This window comes from Ambystoma mexicanum, chromosome 7p, assembly GCF_040938575.1.
Source record: "Ambystoma mexicanum isolate Mex_15411 chromosome 7p, UKY_AmexF1_1, whole genome shotgun sequence".
In the NCBI taxonomy this organism is placed as follows: domain Eukaryota; kingdom Metazoa; phylum Chordata; class Amphibia; order Caudata; family Ambystomatidae; genus Ambystoma; species Ambystoma mexicanum.
Genome location: NC_090939.1, coordinates 550,904,338 through 550,928,096, shown reverse-complemented (window position 1 = coordinate 550,928,096; position 23,759 = coordinate 550,904,338).

The window sequence follows — 23,759 nt, the reverse complement described above, 5'->3', positions numbered from 1 at the left end:
TCTGGTAGAGATGGATGCCTATTTTGGACACTCGTATTTTCATTTGCCCTATTTCTGCGTTGCTTTCTATGGACTTGCTTTTTGGTAGGCATTCTTTGGGGTCTGTTGAAAAGAAGGTATGGGTTGGTCTGTTTTGAAATGTATGTGTGTTGTCTCCATGAGTGTATGAGTTTGATGGGAAAGATGTATGTGGTCGTGTGTGAATGCGCATTGAGCAATTACAGTGAGTTGGGAAGGCTATTCTTCTGTTTGAATGTTACTACACTGCGGTTCAGATGAGAGTAGAAAGTGAGCTAGTGGTAGGAGACACATTAATAGTAAACGTAAGGGTATAACATTAAAACAGTTCTTTGTTTTGTAGTACTAACATTAAAAGGTTTGAGTATGTCATTTGTGTTCCAAATAAACGGGGATTTGTGTGCCATTCTGCCTGCTAATCTCTGTTTAATAAATGGGGATTTGTCGGCAGAATGGTTCAGAAATCAATGTTTTTTTTGGTGCGCAAATTACATGAATGAACCACACAGTGGGCCTCATTATAACCTTCGCGGAACGGGTTAATGGGTTCCGCCAATGGAGACGGACCTGTTAAACCCGTTCTGCGAAATTACGAGGTCCCCTCGCGGGACCCGGTAAGGACGCCTGGTAAAACCAGGTGTCATTACCGGGTCCCGCGAGGGGACCAGGGAGCTAACAAGGGGCCGGTCGTAATCCGCCCATTGTTAGCTCCCTCTCCCATTCCCATTGAGCCCTTTGGGAATGGGGAAGGTCCGGGCCCGGGTTCCCTGAGGGAGGAATTACCGGGCCCTCCGAGCTCGGAATGACCCGGTAATTGCCCATTCAGGGAACCCGGTAAAGGAGCCCGGTTTGGCGGCAGCCATGGAGCTAACAGCTCCATGGCTACCGCCAAACTCGTAATGAGGCCCAGTGTCTTTGAGGAACAGTAAGAATATAAAGATAGTATTTTTTTGTGGAATGAGCAGGTTTCTTCGGATATCTTGTTTGCAGTTTAGATGCTGCTGATTTTCAGGAGAGTGGTCTTCATTGCAATTGTAAAAGGAAGAAGTTAGTAATTTTGTTGTTTTTTTACAGCACTGATGTTAATGTACACGTTGATTTGTATGTTTTTGTGTTAGTGTTCTTGTTTGATATGTGAACATAGTGCATGAATGCATTTCATTTCACTATGTGCAGCCTTTATATGTTATTTACAGTATGCTAGTTCAACATGCTTCGCAAATGAGTAGAATTTTAAGTTCATGAAATTCACTTGTTTTTTTACAGCTGTGTTGTAGATAGCAGAGAGGTTTGGAAGTGAAAGTTCATTATGGTAGATGGGAAAAATTTGAATAATTTCATATTATAAATAGACATGCAAAACAATCGGAGCACCTGAGAGGGAGATTTCACCATAGCAATCGGGAACATTTATTTTTCTCATACCATTGCATTGGGATTAGCAATAATTTAGGCCGGAGACAGTAAAAAATAGTGTGATTTTTCACGAAAAATCGGGAGTCTCACGTTTAAATCGGGAGCATTGGCATGTATGTATTGGCTATGCAGATTTAGTGGCATTACTTTGTTTAGGTGGAATCATAAGAGTTGTACATGTACTCTGAATAAAATATGCATACCTGTACTTTGTAATCATGCATGTGGATATGCATGGAGCTGTAAGTAGAAATCTTCGAGACTTGTACAGTAGTTTTTGTAGTAGGTGCTTTGGAATGATATGAGACTTGTATTCAGAATGATCAACAGTACATTTGAAGTGCGGAACTCTGATGATGGAGTTAGATGTAGAGGTCTTGGATGTGATTGGTGGATTGTTGTGTCACTGCTTAGCTGTATCCAATTAGGGAATGGAACCGAGAGTGATGTGGAAAGGGTAGAAGGGCTGGGTAAGTGTTATGTGCCGCACAGACACTGCGCCTGTCCGCGGGTAGGGCGTGCCACATACAGGGTTTTAAAGCAAATCCAGCATGGCAAGGGGACTGTAGGGATCAGCCAATCAGATGTTGACGTTGTTAATTTGTGTAGAAAGAGAGTGTGTGTAGTGAAGATGGCAGAGGTGGAGAAAGTCAGGGTGTTGGTGCTCTGAGATAGGTTTGTCCATGGATTACAGCAGGATTCTCAATGCAGGCATGTGGCATACAATTTCAATTTCAATGTTAGAGGAGTGGAGGTGGTGTGGAGCGCTGTGACTGACTGCAATGTAGAGGCAATTCTCCAAGTTTGTAGAGATATGCGTAGGATGAACAGTCTCCATGCGGTAGTTTTGCACTATGGTGATTTCCATTTGGGCTACGTGAGTTCCCCTACTTTGTTGGCATATTTGGAACAGTTGGTTCAAGCAGTAATCAACATCCTTCCAAATGCGAAAGTCATTTTTTCTGGATTACTTCCTAGAGCAATATGAGGCAACAGTTCTCTTTTTTGTCCTCAGCAAAACATTGCTAGGTGTGCAATCAATCGAGGCATGCATGCTTTCATGCTAAGAGCTGGTATGTTTTTCTGTAACAACAAGAATATTGTTTGAGTAATGCTGCTTATTTTGAAGCAGATGGTGTTTCTTTATCTTTTTTGGGAAATGCCATGTTCTTTTGGAATGTAAGGGTTGGTTTGGAACAGGTGTAGATTTTAATTGTAGATAAAAACCCCCAAAAAATACAAAATAACAGGTGTCTGTCAGGCATCTGCAGAAAAAACAAAAAAAAACAGCTCTTTTCAGAGCCCACCTTAAAGGGGAAATGGGAAACACTATTTAATGTACATTCACCATGCTCAGATCTTCCACATGTCCGTGGACATGGCGGTAGTCTGCAGACAGCGTGTATTACATACGGTATTCTGGGGTGGAGAGGCATGCAAATGAGAATGAGCAGAGCTAGGGATTGGTCAGTAGAGGTTAGTGGGTGTGTTGTGTAAGGAGAGATTTTCAGGCCGATTCATGGAATTAATGTGCGCCAAAAAAATGGCGCACGCGTGCGAAAATGTGCGATTCGCAGTGAAATAGCGAAAATTGCAGTGCAAGTGCGATTATCGCACAGAAAACATCGCACATCAATTCATGGAAGCCCATGCACGCGCAAAATGTGGGATGTGCGCTGAAAAAGTGTGCGGCGCACGCTGGCGCACAGGTCATCGAACGCTGTGCGATAAGGCCACAGCGAATTCGCACATAGCGCGGCGCACATAACAAAAGTAGGCGTAACACGGGGCGTCACACGTAGAATGGGGAACAACTCGTGAAAATGTGGGCGTCACGGGGGAAGTACAGGAGGCAAGTGTGCAGAACGCCCACACGCTTGCCTGCAACACGTATTCATGGAATCGAATAGGGAAAAACAGCGCACGGCCAAAGACGCGCACAGGCCCATACATGTCCGCCACGCAAAAGCAGGCCAGAGAAGGCCCACACGCGATCGGGCCTGGGGGAGCGTGTGCATGTATTTCAGAGGTGCGCGAGAAGTTTCACACGCGATCGTGCCTGGGGGAGCGTGTGCATGTATTCCAGAGGTGCGTGAGAAGTTTCTCACACGCGATCGGCCTGGGCGCGTGTATTTCAGAGGTGCGTGAGAAATTCCACACGCAATTGGCCTGGGCGTGTGTATTTCAGGGGTGCGCGAGAAGTTTCACGCGATCGTGCCTGGGGGACCGTGTGCATGTATTCCAGAGGTGCGTGAGAAGTTTCTCACACATGATTGGCCTGGGCGCGTGTCTTTCAGGGGTGCGCGAGAAGTTCCACACGCGATTGGCCTGGGCGCGTGTATTTCAGGGGTGCGCGAGAAGTTTCACACGCGATTGGCCTGGGCGCATGTATTCCAGGGGTGCGCGAGAAGTTCCACACGCGATTGGCCTGGGCGCGTGTATTTCAGAGGTGCACGAGAAGTTCCACACGCGATTGGCCTGGGCGCGTGTCTTTCAGAGGTGCGCGAGAAGTTCCACACGCGATTGGCCTGGGCGCGTGTATTTGAGGGGTGCGCGAGAAGTTTCACACGCGATTGGCCTGGGCGCGTGTATTCCAGGGGTGCTCGAGAAGTTCCACAAGCGATTGGCCTGGGCGCGTGTATTTCAGAGGTGCGCGAGAAGTTCCACAAGCGATTGGCCTGGGTGCGTGTATTTCAGAGGTGCGCGAGAAGTTCCACACGCGATTGGCCTGGGCGCGTGTATTTCAGGGGTGCGCGAGAAGTTTCACACGTGATTGGCCTGGGCGCGTGTATTCCAGGGGTGCGTGAGAATTTCCACACGCGATTGGCCTGGGCGCGTGTATCTCAGAGGTGCGTGAGAAGTTCCACACGCGATTTGCCTGGGCGCGTGTATTTCAGGGGAGCGCGAGAAGTTTCACATGCGATTGGCCTGGGTGCGTGTATTTCAGAGGTGCGCGAGAAGTTCCACACGCGATTGGCCTGGGTGCGTGTATTTCAGGGGTGCGCGAGAAGTTTCACACGCGAATGGCCTGGGCGCGTGTATTTCAGGGGCTCGCAGGTGTTTACACACGCGATCATGCCTGGGGGAGCGTGTGCGTGTATCTCAGAGGTGCGCAAGAAGTTTCACACGCGATCGGGCCTGGGGGAGCGTGTGCGTGTATTCCAGAGGTGCGCGAGAAGTTCCACACGCGATTGGCCTGTGTACGCGATTCCATTGGACCAAAGGCCCTGACAGCGCAGGTGCGTCTGTGACGTGACACGCGCGGGCGTGTCCCTGTACCCGGGGGAATGTTACAAGACCAAAAACTGCACGTCCGAGTGTCAGCCCGCGTAATTGGAGGATAGTGCCTCAGTGCGTATACGCGGAAGTGACGTTGGACGTGTGGTGCGGTTCAAAAGGTGCGTGTAGTACATCATTTCCTTGTACGTGCTTCCAGTGGAGAGCGAGTGGGTGAAATCTGTACTTCTTGTCAGTTCACACGCGATTTACTTCACAGCGTTTCTAGTTCGTACTCCCTGTTACCTCTGTCAGTATTTTTCTGATTTTCTCTTCGACCTGTTTCCTCAAACAGCATTGACTTCTCCTTTTGTCCTATCTCCTCAAACAGTGTACAATTCTTCTTTTGGCGGGGGTGTTGCCAACACACACATGCGCGTATTTTTCACGCTCTTTTCCCAGGCAGACGGTGAGTCGCGCACGTATTTACCAACTTTGCTAGCCCTGTGTGTAGCGTACCCCTTCAGAGGTCATTGTAGGCTGCGTGTGACACGCATACGTTCATTTTTGTGTTTCTGGGTGCCACAGCGTAGTGCAGGTTCCTTTTCCCACGCACGTGGTCTACGAGGGGTCGCGTGCACGTCATTTTCTGTTTTAGGGGTGCCTGTGCGTTGCGTGACCCGTCATCTTTCCCCAGGGGTTCCATACAGCCTTGCTAGAGCACTTGGGTACGAATTCCATCTAGTACCCTACCCCTTTCACCCCCAATTGCCCAGGACAATTGTCCACTGCAAATCCCATATGCACAACTCCATCAGTGCCATGGCTGGGAGGCGAGCAAGTGGTAAGGGTGGCAAAGGTGGCCGAGCCTCAAGAGGTGGGCGTGGTGGGCGTGGTAGGGGATGTGGCCAAGATTTGCAGACTCCCCCTAGCCCCCCACGTGTGGAGGACCAGTCAGGGACACACATCCCCCCCATGGTTGAGGGAAACGTTGCTGACACCATCCCTGCTCAGCCCTTGTTGGACCGGCCTGTTGTGGCACCTGACCTAGCACAGGGTGACTCCCAGGCTGAATTCCAGGTCGCCAAGTCTAGGCCACATGTGGCGGCGCAAGCCAGTGTCACCAGGCCACGTGGTACAGGGGCAGCCATGTCATCTGCTGCCCCGAGTAGGCGGGGTGGGGAGGCTGCAGGGGCAGCTGCAGCTTCGTCCACCCCAGCTCTGACTCCCCCAGCAAGGACAGTGTTGGTGCCGGTACATCAGACTGAGGTTCCCCCTGCCATCATCACACTTCAGCTAATGCCTGCAGAAAGTCATGTGGTCAGTGTGCCATCGCACACTACTACTACACAGTCCACCGGTGCTCCTGCCTCTAGTGTCCAGAGCGGCATAGGGCACTCCGGATCCCCACCACCCACAAAAAGAAAGAGGAAGAGTGCTCGTCCAGTACAGGCTGATGACCCCGACACGGCTACACGGTCCAGCACGCCAAGGAAGCCTAGCTTCAATGATGCCGAACTGGATGCACTTGTGCAGTATGTGTCCGAACATGACGCCGAAATGTTGGTTACTTCAGGGTGTAGGATTACACCTGCTCGACGTCAGGCACACTGGCAGTCCATCGCGGACAGCATAAGTGCCCTTGGGTTTATGAGGCGCACAGCTGTTGAATGCTACAAGTGCTGGAACGACCTTAAGCGTAGGGCAAAGAAAAAGCTGGCCTCAAGTCATGCCGCAACTCTGGTGACTGGAGGTGGGTCTCCACAAGAGGACATAGAACTCACTCTACATGAGCATGTTGCTGGGACCTATGTCACAGAGGAGCAGATCCAAGGTGTGGGAGAACTGCCAGATTACGAGGCATTGTCCGGTGAGTGCACATGCATGTGTGTGTGATCCTTGTGTATGTTGTTTGTGGGAGGGGTTCTGTTTGAGTGCCAGGTCAGGGTGTGTGTGCCTGAGTGTTTTGGCCCACCCATGTGCTTCATCCAATGCATTCGGCACCCCGGGATTTGGGTATTACAGTATCCCTTCTGGCCACAGTAAGCGTTTTGCACTATATCGCACCAGTTTCCCTTGAAGTTGCATCTTGCTACAACATTGTTCCGTATTTAGCTGTGTTCATTCAGGCTGATTGTAGGAATTCACCTGGTTCTACTGCGCATCACTCTGCCCTATTGTCACATATATGACATGCCTATGGTACATGCCATCTGTGTGATGGCATGTGTCATGTATGTGTATTGGACATGCCACTCACAGGCCAATGTGTGATGGCACTGCTAGCCAGCATGCAGCTGATGTGTTGCTCTCCCATCTTGGTGTCATCAGTGTCTGGCATGCATGGGAGGGTTATAGTCATGTGGGACATGTGTAAATCAAGTACTGGTACTGTAGCTTGTCTGGCCTAATAGCGTGCCATGGTGCTAATGCCTGTTTCCATTTTTTGTCTTTCATGTTTTTGCAGAGGATGACGAACCTGATGCTGTTGAGGGAGAGGAGATGGTGCAGGCCCAGGAGGGATCTGAAGCACGACCAGGCACCAGTGGGGAACGTGGTTTGGTGGTGGGGGAGAACCCTCTCTTGCTGCAGGCCATACTGTCCAGGGGTGTCCCTGGCTGCACCTCCCCAGAACTCCTTTCAGGTGTTGATTCGGATGAGGCCTATGTGGATTCGCAGGTATGTGTTCATGGAAGGGATACTGTTCTGTCTGACCCACCTGCACCAGGGGTAGAGCCCACTATGGGGATGTCAGTGTTGGTAGGTGCGCCTGTGGTGGTTACGGATGCAGGGCCACACTCCGCAACATCTGATCCTCTTCCTGGGCCAGCAGTTCAGAGGGTAAATGCAGTCCTGCAGCCTCAGGCAGTGCCGACACAGCAAGGCGCAGTTCGCCTTGCCCCAGACAGGTGTGGTGCCCGCCAACGCGGTGGCCGTCCGCCACCAGGCAATACCGCATGGGAGCAATCCATTTACGGTATGGCCAACCAACAGGCAGCATCATCAGAAATGATTGCTCAAGCCATGGAGAGGGTGGGCACTTCCATTGTCCCCCCAGAAAGGCAGATGGAGCTACTACAGCAGGCAACAGACTCCATTTGCCAATCAGTCAGGGAGGGCATGTTGGCGTCCAACAGGGACAGATAGGCGGCCCTGGACAATCTGAGGGAATCAATTTCTATAGATGCCCTGGGACAGAGGGACCTTGAGGCTTCCACTGTCACCAGGACGGAACAGCTGCTGGAGCGTGTCACCCATACGCTCTCAGCAGAGGTGCAGGCAACTTGGGCAGAGGTCCGGGCAACACGTCGGATGTTGCATGGGGATCTATGCACCATATCCCTCCAGAACGAGGCCTTCCAGACCCGCATGCTTGCTGCCATGGAGGACAAAACTAGGGCTTTGTGTGGGCTGCCTCCCATAGCACCACCACCTCCTGTGGCAGCAGCAGCAGAGGTTGAGGAGAGTGAATCCAGCAGTGAATCTCCCACTATTTAGTAGCCGTGCAGGCCATGAGCCCATGAGCCCATGGAGGTGTTTTTTTTCGCAACGTTCATGCAGGTGGCTGTTAGTGGGCACCCTGTCCTCGGACCTCCTGGGTGGCCTCCCCCACCCCCCCTGGCCCACACATGGCCATTTTTGATTTTTGATTTTTTGTTGCAGTGTGTTGCCTTGTGTGGCTCCCGTGGGCATCCACTGTATTCCGGCTGGGCACATGCAGGCTTGTCCTGAGTTTGGGTTAGATGCTTGGGTTCGTGAGACACACACCCCTCCTGCTTCCCGTTTCCATGGGCTTGCAAAGGGTGTGCCCAAGTGACAGTGAATTACACAGTGACGTTGGACTCCCATGAGCTGTGTGGGCAGTCTGTAGTCAATACTGTGTATACATTCCTAGTGCATATTGTTGTTGTATTGTGCACTGCATGGTGTATTGATGTGTGCTTGTGCATCCATGTCTCCCTCCTAATTTGCAGGTTAATTCCTCATGTCTTCACAAGGCCGTCCACTTTGGAGATGGAGCTCATGTTGTGAGCAGTGGACTTCCAGATGTGCGTGGCAACAACACTGTACAGTTGGAGGTGGTGGATGTGCTGGCATTCTCATGTTGTAAGACTATGGGCCTCATTACAACTCAGGCGGTAAGGGTTTTACGGCGGCGTAAACAGCGCCGACCCTTACCGCCTGAGTACGAGGTCCCTTAGCGCCATGGAGGTTTTAACACCTGCTTTTAGCAGGTGTTAAAATCCATGGCGCTAAGGGACCATGAAGTTAATTACGCCACCGTAATTTACGGTGGTGTAATTAACGCCTTCCCCACTCCCATTATGCCCTATGGGGCAAAATGGGAATGGGGAAGGGTAAATGGGAAAATGGGGATTTACCGCCCCGCCAAGGTTGGAATGGGGCGGTAAATCCGCCAACCACCATGGCGTTAACATAGTTTACGCCATGGTGGTAAAGTCACGGCCCAGGCCGCCTGGGTCGTAATGAGGCCCTATGTATTATTTGCCTTAGTACTGTCATGTTTGTGCTACGTCGATTGTATTGTGGTAAGTATTTGGTCATGTGTGTTGTTGTTTCTACATTTATGTGGGCATATTGTGTGTGGCCAGTTTCCATTAGGGACACTGTACTTTGTGACACGTGTCATGTTTGGGGGATGACTTTGTTTGCTCTCACATGGCATGTCATGCCATGGTGTGTTGGGTGGCGGTGATGGGGAGGGGTTGGGTGACATGGCACTGTTGTCATGTTGTGTCTTGCAAGGGGGTAATGATTTTAGCAGCATAGAAGTGTGTCTTTTGAACACAGCATTGGTGGTGTTTGTGTAGGTAGGGAAGCACACAATGGAACACTTCCAGATGTACAATCTCAGGCTGGTATGGTTGTGACAGTTGACTGTCCATTGACACATCATAATTGTCAGTTACAATCATCATTGATTGTCAGCTGGCATGTGCCAGGGCTGTGTGCACTCCACAGGGGTTTGATTTTATGTGAAGTAATTAGCCACGAGCTGCGTACGGGCTGCCTCACCCCGTGCCCTTTCCCCTCCCATGCGCAGTGGGCATGCATGTGTTTGGGGATGTGGGGGCACCACCATGTCCACGGCCAGGCCCCGGCGTGTTGCAACGTTGTGCAGGACACATGCTGCCACTATGATCCTGCACACTACTGGGGGAGCGTGTAACAGCTGCCCGCCAGAACGGTCAAGGGAGCGGAAGCGTGACTTGAGCACTCCGAATGTGCGCTCCACGATGCCCCGGGTTGCAATGTGGGCTGTGTTGTATCTTACCTGGGGTGGCATGGTGGGGTTCCGAATTGGCGTCATCATGTGGGTGCTGAGAGGGTAGGCACTGTCCCCTGGGGAGGTGGTGATGGGTATCATCAGTGGGGTTGTGACATTACTCAGTATCTGACATGCATGCATGCGCAGTGGCATTTATACTCACCGAGCAGCCATGTATCGCCATGCCGCCCTGCTTCTATGTCCCGGTTTAGGGTAGACATTCTGTAGATGAAACTGTCATGGGTGGAGCCTGGATAGTTGGCGTATACTGAGGTGATGATTCCCTTGGCATCACATACTACCTGGGCGTTGATGGAATGCCAGTACTTGCGGTTTCTATAGATGTGCTCAGTTGCCCTGGGGGGACGTAGAGCCACATGGGTGCAATCAATGGCACCTAGCACTTTGGGGAATTGTGCCACCCTGTAGAAATCCTGGGCAACAGCCTGCCTTTCTGCAGGTGTTCTGGGCAGGTATATGTGCCTGCGGAGTGATGGGCGTGCAGTGATGATGGCCAAGACCTGGTGTAGGCAGCGTGACTGCGTGGCCTATGACACCCCCTCCACTATGGCACTTGTCCGCTGAAATGATCCAGTGGCCAGGAAGTGCAGTACATTGAGGACCTTCTCCAGGGGGCGAGTGCTTGGGAGCACAGGGTGGTTGATGTGAGGTCATCCTCCCACTCACTGACCAGGTCGATTATTATGTGAGGTGGAAACCTGTACCTTTCATACACATGGTCATCAGGCATCCCAAAAAGGCTGGTTCCGGGTGTAAAAATTCTGGCCCGGACTATCCTCCTCCTCCTCCTGCGGTATCCCACGGCCACTGCTGCTAGGAACGGTATGTTCATCCTGGTGTCTGAGCTTGTTTGTTATTTGCGTACACTTTTATGCTGTGCGGGTGGACGTACGCCTACTTCCTGCTGGCGTACGTGTTTCCGGATTGGCGACGTTCGTTTCAATGAATACGTGTTGTAGGCGAGCGTGTAAAACTTCCCGCGCAGCCCTGGAATACCCGCACCCAGCCCAATCGCGTGTGGAACTTCTCACGCACCCCTGAAATACACATACCCCGCTCCCCCAGGCCCGATCGCGTGTAAAACCACCCGCGAGCCCATGAAATACACGTACCCCGCTCCCCCAGGCCTGATCGCGTGTGGAACTTCTCGCGCACCTCTGAAATACACGCACACACTCCCCCAGGCCCGATCACGTGTGGAACTTCTCGCGCACCTCTGGACTACACGCACCCAGGCCAATCGCGTGTGGAACTTCTCGCGCACCCCTGAAATACACGCACACACTCCCCCAGGCCCGATCGCGTGAGGAACTTCTCGTGCACCTCTGAAATACACGTACCCCGCTCCCCCAGGCCCGATCGTGTGTGGAACTTCTCGCGCACCTCTGAAATACACGCACACGCTCCCCCAGGCCCGATCGCATGTGGAACTTCTCGCGCACCCATGAAATACACGCACACGCTCCCCCAGGCCAGATCGCGTGTGAAACTTCTAGCGCACACGTGTTCCGGAAACCCGTAATACGCGTTCCCCGCTTTGCGTTTGCTGTTTTACAGTCCGGTAAACTGGTACAGGATTGACACAGCCCTTTGCGATGGTTTTGCGATCTTGATGGCTTTTCCTTGCGCAAGGGCGTTCTTGGGGGCGTAACTGGCGCTGCTGCAGGGTCGCTGCGCCACTCTGCGCCACGTCTGCTTTTGGAGGCGAGAATCCATGAATACGCTGTGTGCGGAAATTGATTTTATCGCACGCGGCTGGCGCAGACATTCGCACGGGCACGGTGTGCACCAGCCGCGTGCGACACTTTTGTGAGGAATTCCATGAATCGGCCTGTTAGTGAGGACGTCTTTTTCCTGAGAGAAGAACAGATAGCTATGGCTGTGTGTTTTCGAAAACCGATTATCTGGATTTTGGGAGACTCATGGATACATTGGTTGGAGGTGCATTCAGAACGTTGTGGTGTATCTGCAGATCCTGGATTCCCTCATGCGGAAGTGTACTGGCATTGAGTGCATGGAAGGAAGTGGCTGGACTTGGTACCGCTCTGTGCTACTTTACAGACAGAGGGTCATCCTGACATAATTATAATTCATTGTAGAGGGAAGAGTTTAGGACATGTGCCTGGAGTTCTTTGCAATTTGCAATGAAAGAAGGACTTGAGAATGGTCATGGACATGTTTCCAAATTCCCAAGTAATTTTTTCTCATATTGCGCAAAGAAAAATGTGGCTGCGTTCTTCTTCATTTGGTCCACAAATGGAGAAAGTGAGGCGCAATGTCAATAAGGCTGTTTGTGCCTTTCTAAGAGATGTTGGCATGTCCTCTTTTCACAATGAAAATATTATGTTTCGTAGCACATTCATTTTTCGCAGAGATGGAGTCCATCTTACATATGCTGGCAATCAGATTTTTCTTAGAAATGTGCAAAATGCATTGCAACCTTTTTTGGAATTATAGTTAATGTTAATGTTAAAGGTCATTTGTACCGTGCACTATCACCACCGGAGTGGTCCCCTGGCGCTCTGGCGGCTCTGAAAGAGGGGGGGAGGGTGGTTAGTGGGTGGAGGCTGGAAAAGTGCAAGATTGCAGTGATGTGCTGTTGGCAGCCTCAGCCCGGTGGTTCCGTCGGCTGGGCCTGGGGTGTATGCGGCCGGTAGTCGTCGTGTGTTGATGTGCGAGTCTATGTGTGTTTTTGTTTTGTTGTTGCAGTGTAGTGAAGTTTGTGCGGTTTGCTGCGCTAGAGGTTTGTGGTTGTGTTTGCTTTGGAGTTTGAGAGGTGTATGCAGAGAAGGAAATTGTTAATGGTATTCGTTAGTCATCTCTATCCTGGACTGAACCGGTTGGGCTCGTGTAATCTTACCCGACGGGATGCTTGTACACCCTGAGCCTCAGGAGGTACGTGCCCGTTTTTTCATTCGATAGTAATTTATTTTGCTTTAGATGGTGACGAATCCAAGTTTTTCAAACACACAAAACACCACCAAAAGGCTCTTTTCAGAGCCACCACTTACTCCCAGAGAAAATTGCATTGGTTTTGCTAGGGCAGCACCCCAAAATTGTATCTGTCCTAAGACTGTCCACTGACTTTTAAAAAATGTGCAAGGACCTGCACTATTTATTTAATAGTTTTATTTTTAAACTGAGAAAGACGGCTCTGAAAAGAGCCCTTTTAAAAAAAATGTTTTTGTTGTTTTATATTATTTTGGCTTTTTTACACACGACACACTAGGAGAGGAGGGGAAAGGAGGGTAAGGAAGGGACACCAATCACGGGGATAAGAAAGGGCAGGTGGAGAGAGGAAGATGTAAGGGGGGCCTTATTTAGGTAGGTAGCAGGTCTTCTGGTGGTCCGTGACGGTAGTCTCGAAAGCACTTTGACGATTCTCCCCTCTGCATAGTACTGCATCACAGTACATACACAATATTGTGACCCTCGAAAGCTAAGGGTCAACAGCATTGCGAATGGCCTGTGAAGCAGTTGGATGGATGCACTGTCCCACAGGAGTGTCTCTTGTGGTAAGAGGAGTGGAAACGGAGGATGCTGTGGAGGAACTCAACCTACTACGTTCATCACAAGGTGCAACCTTGCGAATGTCCGCTCAGTGGAACGAAGTTAGGTGTCGCTTCATGGATGTATGTGCCACGTCTCCCACGACTCAGCACTAATTTGCACTGGTTACAGATGACCTTGTCCGCATGTGCTTTTGGTACGTTACCATAAACGGTAAACAACCGCCATACCCACGACTCCCGGCGAGTGCTGGTAGTAGGGCATTCCTCCACCTCATTTTCTTCATCCTCTTCATCCTTGTTCTCTACATCCTCACGCATGTTCCCCTCTGCAGGCCCTTGGGGAGGTGGTGGTGGTGGAGGGTTTGCAGGTGGTGCTGAGGCTGATGTAGCAACACCAGCCATGGATGCTATTAGGGTTGAACAGGTAATCTCAGCTAGAGCACTAAAGGCAGCAAAAGTCAATCTGCAATAGCCAGAAGTACAATGAAGATCAGCTCTCGTGCATGGCTTTTTATAGGGGTGGAGGAGTGCACCTCGAGAACATATCGAACGCTCAAAAGCACTCAAAAAGTTTAAAAAAAATATGTGGAAAGCCATGGCCATTGTCTGGGACATGTGAAATGGTGATTTTTTTTTACTGTAAAATAATTTGGATTGTCTGAATAAGTTATTTGAAAATGTTGGGCATCCGCATAGAGTCTGCAAATTAGGACACACGCTCAGGTGGGTGCGGTCACATGATGACATCGGGAGCACGTCCGCGAAGGGAACGGGTGTCCGCAGGACAGCAAATGCGCAGGAGCGGACGTGCGCATTCGCGCGGGTGTTCTATGGACAGTGTTCGGGTCCTGAAACTAATTAAAAGTGCAAAACAAGTGAGACGGACAGTTACGGACAGGTGTGATGTTCGCAGGACTTTTGGGTATGGTGCGCATGTGCGTAGATGTTGTGCAGACTGTAAGGCCAGGTATAGTGTCCTTAGGACACCTCCATTTTGTTTGGCTACAACCTCCCGGACACCGCGCCTGTTCTACCGACAGTTCCACCTTGGTTGCGAACGGTACGGACAGGTATAGTGTCCTTAGGACACCTGCATATTGTTTATTTATGGACAACCCGGACACCTGGTGTGTTCTAAGAACAGTTTCATCTTGGTTGCGAACGGTGCGGAGAGGTATAGTGTCCTTAGGACACTTCCATTTTGTTGATTTACGGACATCCTGGACAGCTGGTGTGTTCTAAGAACAGTTCCATCTTGGTTGCGAATGGTACAGAGAGGTGTAAGTGCCCTTAGGAAATCCACATTTTGTTAATTATGGACAGGCCATACAGGCGTGCTGACCGCCGACATTTTAACTGCTTTAAAAAAAATAAAATAAGACACAAAGAATTTCATTACAAGAAACATAACATTTTTTATTTATATACATATACACAAATTATGTATTTATTTAAATTTGTAGAGCACACGGCAGCCCGCAGGCATCGAGGCGCTATGTCAGAGTTTAAGAAGGCTTGATTAAGGGTTACAAAGAAGCCGTCCAGTTTTACTTGTTACAGAAGAGTTCAGAGATAGTGTTTACAATGTAACACAGAGTACATGCAGGTGCAGATAGTCCTAAAGTCCAGGTTGAAGTCAGACAAAGGTTAGTTTTGATGGCTTTGCGAAAGGCAGAGTGGGATTCAATGGATCTGATGTGGGGCGGTAAGGAGTTCAAGAGTCGGGGGGCGACTGCAGGAAAGCTGGAGCCTCCTGCTCGGGCCTTGCAGGTTCTAGGGACAGCTAGGAGGTTGGAGTAAAGGGATCTGGAAGGTCTGAGAGAGGCGGGTTTGGTGATTCTGCATGACAAGTAGGGGGGGCAAGGTCGTGAAGGCACTTGTGAGTCAGAGACAGGGCTTTGAATGTGATCCTCTCCTTGACTGGGAGCCAGTGGACCTGTCTTCTAAGTACCGAAATGTGTTCTTTAAGTGTGAGGCCGGTGGCGGTTCTAAGCGCGTTGTTTTGAACGATTTGGAGTTTGGCGACATTCTTGGCAGAGGTGCCGATGAGTAGTGCATTGCAGTAGTGAAGCCTGGAGCCAATTATGGCCCTGGCGATGGAGAGACAATTCTGTTGAGACAGGAATGGTCTGACTGCGTTAATGAGTTTAGAGTGATATGCAGATGAGGAGGCTATGGCATTGACCTGCCACTCCATGGTTAGGTCTGGTTTGAGGTAGACGCCTAGTGTTTTGATGGAAGGTGATACAGTGATGGGGATGTTGTCAATGGAGAAGGTGGAGTATTTGTTATCCAATTTGCTCAGGGTGGAGGGGGAACCAACTAGCAGAAGTTCGGTTTTCTCACTATTGAGACATAGCCAGTTTTCTGCCATCCAAGATTGGATTGTTGTGTAGATGGAGTTGAGGGTGTTCTGGTCAGCCTGTTAATCCCTTGAGAGGGGGATGAGTGCATGGGAGTCATCAGCATAGTTTGTGTATGAGATGCCCAGGGAATCCAGGATTATGAACAGAGGCCTCATGAAGAGGTTGTAGAGGGTGGGAGCTGTGCAGGAGACTTGTGGGACTCCACATTTGATGGTGCTGGGGTTGGTGCTGGAGTAGTCAGAGAAGACCTTCATTACTCGGTCCTTAAGGAATGAGTCAATCCATATGCAGGCTCTGTCAGAGAAATTGGCTACTGACGAGAGGTGCTGGAAGAGGGTTTTGTGGTCGACCAGATCGAAAGCTGCTGAGAGGTCGAGCAGCAAGAGAACTGCATCTCTGAGATCATCGATTTGGTTTTTGAGGTCAAGGAGAGCTGTCTCAGTCCCATGATGCGGTCTGAATCCCGATTGCCTGAGACCTAGGAGGAGGTTGTCTTCTATGAATTTCTGAATTTGCAGGTAGGCTGCTTTATCCATTCAGCAGGAATGGGACAATGGTGATAGGCCTGTAATTCCCTGGGTTGGAGGGGTCGAGGGAGGGCTTTTTTAGGAGTGGACGAACCCACGCTTCCTTGAGTCCCACAGGGATGTAGCCAGAATGGAAAGAGGCATTGATGAATGCTGTGATTATAGGGACTAGGGAGGGGGCACAGTCCTTGATGAATTATGAAAGAGAGGGGGAAGCAGAAACTGATACAAAAATAGGGGAATTAGGGGTTTGGAGAGGATGGATGGGCGAGGTTGAAGGGATGGAAATCTCATCAAAACTTTTATTTTGTTGTTCACGGTTTGGGGGTAGTTCACTGGGACATGGAGAGGGGGCACAGGTACAGGTGGGACAATCATACTTAATTTATTCTTTGATGTGGTCCTCCACTAACTGTTTCAAACTATTTCCTTAAGAATGTCTACTTTCTGTTCAATGCATTCGAGAGTCTTTTCCATTGTGTCTTTTGGAGTCACATTTTCAATCTTTGTATGGTCTGCAAAAAATAAACATATATATGTTAAGTACACATTAGGTAATGATCATTAATTTCCTTGTATAGACAAGTGTCTACCATTATTATCACTGTCTACAGATATTTCCTCATGTGGAAAATGTTCTTCCAGCCACTCCAAAGTACTGCATATTTCTGTGTGAAAAACAAATATATATTAATGATACTGTACCTCACACAAAAGTAGAGCAATATATACAAAAAATTAAGTTTACTAGTTTCTGGTAAATTGTATTTGTTGTGTTGCGTAGGTCTACTGTTGCTTCTAGCTCTACAGTTTCTGTGAGGTAATTATGTTGGAGGTATATCTTTTTTTTATAGTATAATCCATTTTTATTACATATCGTATTTCAATGGCTGGTTGATGTGTTAAATATGTAGGTTCCACTGCTTATTTATTAATATATATAATGTGTATATGTGCTGTTTTTTCAACTTGCGTAGTGTTTATATGGTATGATAGAACAATTTCAGATACTCCCTGCATGTTTGCATAGTGTTGATGTCATCCGTGACCGTCCACGGACATCAAAATCTTTAGCGGGGTGTTCGGTATGTTCTGAGTTAATTGTATATAAAGTAAGGGAACCCTAGTACACATCTATCAAATTTACACTATGAAAATGTATATTCAGTAAAAAAAACTTTGTTAAAGAGATGTTATGGTTAATTTGCGCTACAAAAAACCTATGAAAGTCAGTAAAAAAACTTTGTTAAAGGGAAGTTATGGTTCCAAGTACAACCAAAACCCCTTGAAATTCACCAGTTATGGTAAACTAAGCAACCATAACTCGCGCCACCAGAAAGCAGTAGGTTGTTCTGGATGAAAGGCCTGTTTGAATTATATAGAACTTGTATTGTTCCTTGCATTCTGTACGGTCTGGAGGTGCATACTAAAAATGAAATGGCCTGGTGGAGTGTGCTAGAAGGAAAACTGTAGAGATATGTGCTGGGACTGCCACAGTCGGTACCCGTGGAAGCCATCTGCAGTGAATTGGCCCTTATCTGAATAACCACCTGGAAAATTATATTTTCCTGCTCCCTTTATGTGAGTAGTCTGATGAATAGGGATAATCTTGATTCCAACTATGCATATTTCTTGGAGAATGAATTGCTCAATCTGCTCTAAAAGCCCGACATAATGAGATCAAGGGATTTTTACTAGAGATAGGATGCTCTTGTATACCCACAGATAATGTAGCCCTTAAATTTAATGAAATTAAACAGAAGGTAGCTATTTGGGTCATCAAACTAGCAAGTAAGTCAAGCTATTCAGATTATGTCAAGCAAGCATTTCCAGTTAACACTTCTTGCTCCTACATTAAAAATGTGCAGAATAGGAATGTAAGTCAATATATTATGTGCCTTAGATTCAATCCATAACCAACATTATCGAAGATTGGCACCAGGTATGATGTTCTACTGGAGGATAGGCATTGCTGATTGTGTGGTAGAGATGTAGAGATGGCTAGGCATTTATTGACTGATTGTAACTCCTTTGTGTCTCTGTATGCCAAGGCATATGCAAGGATAGTGCATGATTTATGCTTTATTTGTACAGATCGATTGTGGGCTTATTTATTCTCTGGTGAAAACTCTGGTGATAACTTGGTTATGAATTTCACAATGTATTATATATGGCAAGAAATTATTAAAATATGAATTTGAAAGTATTTAGATTGTTTTAATAGATTAGATTTATTATCTTTTATCGCTTTGCACAATGGTCGATTCAACTGGTTTTCCTCCTTTAATGGTTGATGTAAGAATTGTGTATGTGGAATCTTTGATTGTTATCTTTTAGATTTTTTTTTATTGACAGATTGTTCTTGTTTTCTTTTAATGTGTTCAATGTTAAATTTAGCCAAGATAACACTAATAAAATAAAATAAAAAAATAAAAAAATAATGTCATTATTAGGCCAAATTATGCACAGTTGCCCAGTTCAATCCCTGCCAGGAAACACACGTTCATAGTGAGACTGTGACAGTAGGCACAATAGACTCTCCACCTGTTAAAATCCATCCCAGATGACCAATGATGTTTTCTTTTTATTTTGAAACACCATTCACCATTGATGTATAGTTATACTGTTGTTGAAAAAAGGGCAAGGGGTCATTTACTTGGAATATTTAATCAACTGAGTTGGCCAAAATATTATTTGCTGAACAAAGATATTAATGTATGTCTTGCCACAATTCTAATTTAAACAGATTTAACTGTGTTCAAAGGGTCTTTTTCTCTGTGTCCATAATTTCATTCATGGTCCTGCATCCTTCTCATAGCTGCAAAGCTCTCGCATGTCCAGATGCTGACGTTCCTCTGAAACAAATACCCCAGGCTCTGATATTTTGGGCATAGCTATCTGCTATCCACTGCTCATCTGTTTAGGGTGCCAACCTGTGAACAACAGTAGTATTAGTAATACATGTTTTGTTCTACAAAAACAGTTTATCAAAAACTTCTCATGTAATACTATATAATTATCAATACATGATAATAAAATTGTTGTAAAATGAATCTGCTATTCACTTAAGTAAATAAAAATCAAAGTATTAAAAGATGTTAAAATTCATTGACAATCTTAAAATTCATATATTCTTAAAAATTATTTTAAAGTGCCTAGTGCATATGTGATTAGAGTCAACTGGTTAACAGTACATTCTATTATATAACCCCATAGCTTTATTTAGCATATCCCTACACTCTTTTGAATACAGGCGACTCATCGCTTGGCTTCATAAACAGTTCATAACACCTAATTTTTAGTAAGCGTGGGTTTTGTATTTGTATTCCTCAATATGTATTTTAATGTTTAGCCAGATTTGATACAAAGCAATGTGGACTGACGTGGAATTAGTGTTAAGACAGTAGATCCAGAAATGTTGCTCTAATATTGTTTCATAATTATGTACTAGGGGATTCGCGAATATTTGTCTCACGGTTTCTTTTTTCACAGGGTTCTTATAGATTCTGCAGTATCTACATTCTTCATTTAGTTTCAACTGACCACCCAGTGATGTAAGCACTGGAAGTTGGTTAATCCTGGTCAAACGTCTGAGTCTTCCTACCTCAGGGCAGATCAGAAGATAAGGTTGGGGACTCATAAATCTATGTACCTCCCGTCACACCTGGGCATAACCATGCAGAGTTCCTAGGTGGGTAAAATTACCCAACCAATCCCACTGTGCTAACCTCCTCGTGAACACTATCTTTGATTTCTCAAAGCAAGTTCCACAACGAAGGTCTGATTGCCAGTTTATAGTTATAAATAGTTCCTTTATCATTAATAGGTATTTGTCAGCAGTGCATGTACGGATGAATAGTTCCCCCTGCATCTCAACACCATTGCTTTTAAAGATTATATACCTAGTTATAATCACAAATGCTCCATAGGAGTACATTGTGGCAAATTCAGAATATTACGGCAGAAACACCCCTTCAATATGGTTTAGCCAGTCCAATGTGGACACCTGCTAGGCTTCTAATCGGTATAATATGGCTGGGCAAAACCATTGCATATATAATAGTAGAATCCCACTCATAGAGAAACCAGCCTTACCTTTTGCAAACTAGCTCATCAAGGAGGTCAATTGCCTTGCCTTTGTGATCTTAAGTTTGATTATGTTATCATAGCTTGCATTATGGATCAGGTTAAGCCCACAGAATCTATGTGAGGGTGTATACTGGATTTATCCTATTTGTTTTTCAATACACACCCTATTTATTTTTTATAGGATACCAGCATCACCTTAGTTTTATCAAAATGTATGATCAGCTTGTTTTCATTGGCGCAGTTAACCAGATCTTCTAATAAGCCCTCATTTCCTGATACAGTATGGCTTAATAGCACATGGCCGCCTGCATACAAAATTGACGTAATTCGATCTTGGTCAATTTTGGGCGACCATTTTGCTATTGCTTCTAAATGATGGGTCAAATCAGATGGGTACAAATTAAAGAGGAGAGGGTCCATCATACATTCCTATTTGACTCCTCTATTTATACCAAATTCGGCAGATAGGTGATTTCCATTTCCCAGTCTTATCCTGGCAGTAGTATTGTTATGCAAACTTTTAATTATATCTAAAAGCCATATTAAATACAGCTTTATAATATAAAACATATTTTGTTCAAGCCAACCATTAACTACAGTTTCATAAGGAACATTTTATATGCTTTATGGCCCCTATCCATTAATGTGTTAGACAGCGTTAGTTCTCCACCACCAAGCTCTCCATAAAAATGGAACCATTGCAAAAACCACAGATTGCAAGAATCTACAGAAGGTATAGGCCACATGCACTTCCTAATCCCATAATCTGCAGCTATTGGGTTCAGTCATGTTTAACACTCATTTTCATTAAATGTGGACAGAGCATGGGAAAATGGGTTACTGTCTCCATGCTACCAAGCTCACAGGTATACAACATTTATGAAAGTTACCAATTCTTTCATCTGTCAGGACTGGGGGATTCAAATCCACAATTAAAAACATACGGTTTTCTAACTGGCTATGAATTTCTATTGGTAATTTGTAGGGCACCGATATACAAGTGTTTCCAGGTGCCACAAGACGGGGAGGGGACAGAGGAGAAACAACAACAAAAATAATCCTACTAGGCCTTGTGACATTTGGATCATGCAAGTGCAGTGAGACAATACGTGTATGGGGGAGGGGGTAGGTCAGGGGGAAAGGGCTGTGATAAGGGAAGGGGGGGATTAGTGCAGGATGGCTGGGGCCCCAGGGGCAGTGCAAGTGCTGAGGGAGCCCAGGCGGTCAAGTGCCAGGGGAACCATGGGTAAGGTCAGCTAGTACGAGGGCGGGGTGGACCAGATTCAGGCTAGTCAAGGAAGGGTACCCGAGGGGAAGTGCTGGTAAAGGGGTACTGGGGTGACTGGACGAGGAGGGCCTGGTCCCTGTGAGGCGCATGAGGGGACAGGTACCTGTCACAGTGGCAGGGGGACATTAGCAGGGTAGCGGGAGAGAGAAAAAGGAGGAGAAAAGGAAAGTCTTGAGAGGTTTCTGTAACTTAAGGAGATCCGGCTCAAATCTGAAAGGGGCAGGAAGGCTGTTCCAGAGGGAAGTTCCTGCCGAAGAAAGAGAGCTAACCCGCACTCTCTGCTCGGAGAAACATCTGATTTGCAGAGAGCTGGAGCTAGAGGACTGAAGGTATTTAGGGAGAGAAAGTTGGATGTAGTGGGGTGCCAGGCCCCAGAAAGCCTTGTGATTGGTATAGGGTATTGAGATGAAAATGAAAGCCCCCTAATTATTTAATCACAGTCTTCCATGGAAAACTAACTTCAAAATAAAGCAACCAATCTAAGGCCTTCACTCAATCTCCAAAATGTTGTTATCATCTTAGATTCATCTGATGGTATTTAAGCGTATGGGTTGTCCCAGAACCTATAGATTCCCCGATGATCTGAACAGAATAAAACATGACTGAACAAAGAGGATTTCAGAATACATTGCTTTACATGTTACTTTTTTAGCTAGTCTTGAATTGGATACAGTTGTGCCCTTGCCCAAGACCAAATCAAAGGTGGAATGGCTTTAGAGCTATTGGGGGTTATTACGACCCTGCCGTTAAGGGTTTAACGGCGCCATGAAAGGTGTCGGCGCCGTTAAACCCTTAATGCCTGATTACGAGGTCCCTTTGTGGGACCCGACCTTAACGGCTGGTTTTACCAGCCGTTAAAGTAGGGTGCCGCAAGGGACCTCGGTGCTAATTACGGTACCGCAATTTGCGGTACTGTACTTAGCGCCTTCCCCAGTCCCATTGAGCCCTATGGGGCGAAAATGGGAATGGGGAAAGGCCATGGTGAAATGGGGAAATACCGCCCCGCCAACCTTAGAATGGGCGGTATTTCCCCATTCCACCATGGCGGACTCGTTCCAACACCGGCACCAACCATGGTGCTAATAGCGGCATGGTTTAGCGCCAGGGTTGTAATGAGGGCCATTGTCCGGTTGATCCCCCTGATTTCCTGCTCAGCATGAATTGCAGTGTTGGCGTAGACATTGTTGCCAAGATCAGTCTTCAGGAGTGCATTTTACTACTTTCCAAAGAGGGTCTTCATTTAAAAAGTCTCATGTTTCGGCACTGCAATTTAGCTCCTTTTTCTTCTGGGCAAAAGGTATAGCTTGCTTGGATATTTGATGGGGTGCATCCATTTACATAGCCCATGCACTTATGCCCAGTGTGTCAAGTATTTCTCACCTAAACTTATCATTAGTGTTCTGCAAAACGCTGGACCCTAATTCTTTGGATAGGTCATTTGAACTTGAAATCAAGACATTAAAATCACCTACCACGAGTTGAATCAACTAATATCCCCACAATATCGTACATGTGTTAAAAGTACATATTTGCCTATTAGATCCATGTTCATGTTGTATACATTTAGCAGATGCAGATCACGTTAGTCAATTTTGATAAGCATGAACCATTGGATATTAGAAGCCCTGCTACCATTTTCAACACTAATCACAAGAAAATTGACTTCAGCCCATGTAAATAATGCAGTCCTGTTTCTACTTTTGCCTGTTGTTAGCCGAGATGTGATGGCTGCATAACCATCCCTAACACATCTATGCAGTAGCCACATTTCCGGACAATAGCACACCAAATACATCACTATGGATGATAACCAGTCAGTGCCCTCTATTTTCCTGCTCAGCCCTGCTTTAATGCATGACAGGACATTTTCTTCAAAATGATTATGCACTCACTGTTGCACCCTCATGGAATTAAACCATCAATCAACATCAGATCCCCTCTAGGTTCCTCAATGGGTGCTACTGAGGTTTGGGGTTCATTTTCACTGATTTCTACATTTAAGGGGGAAGGCAGTGT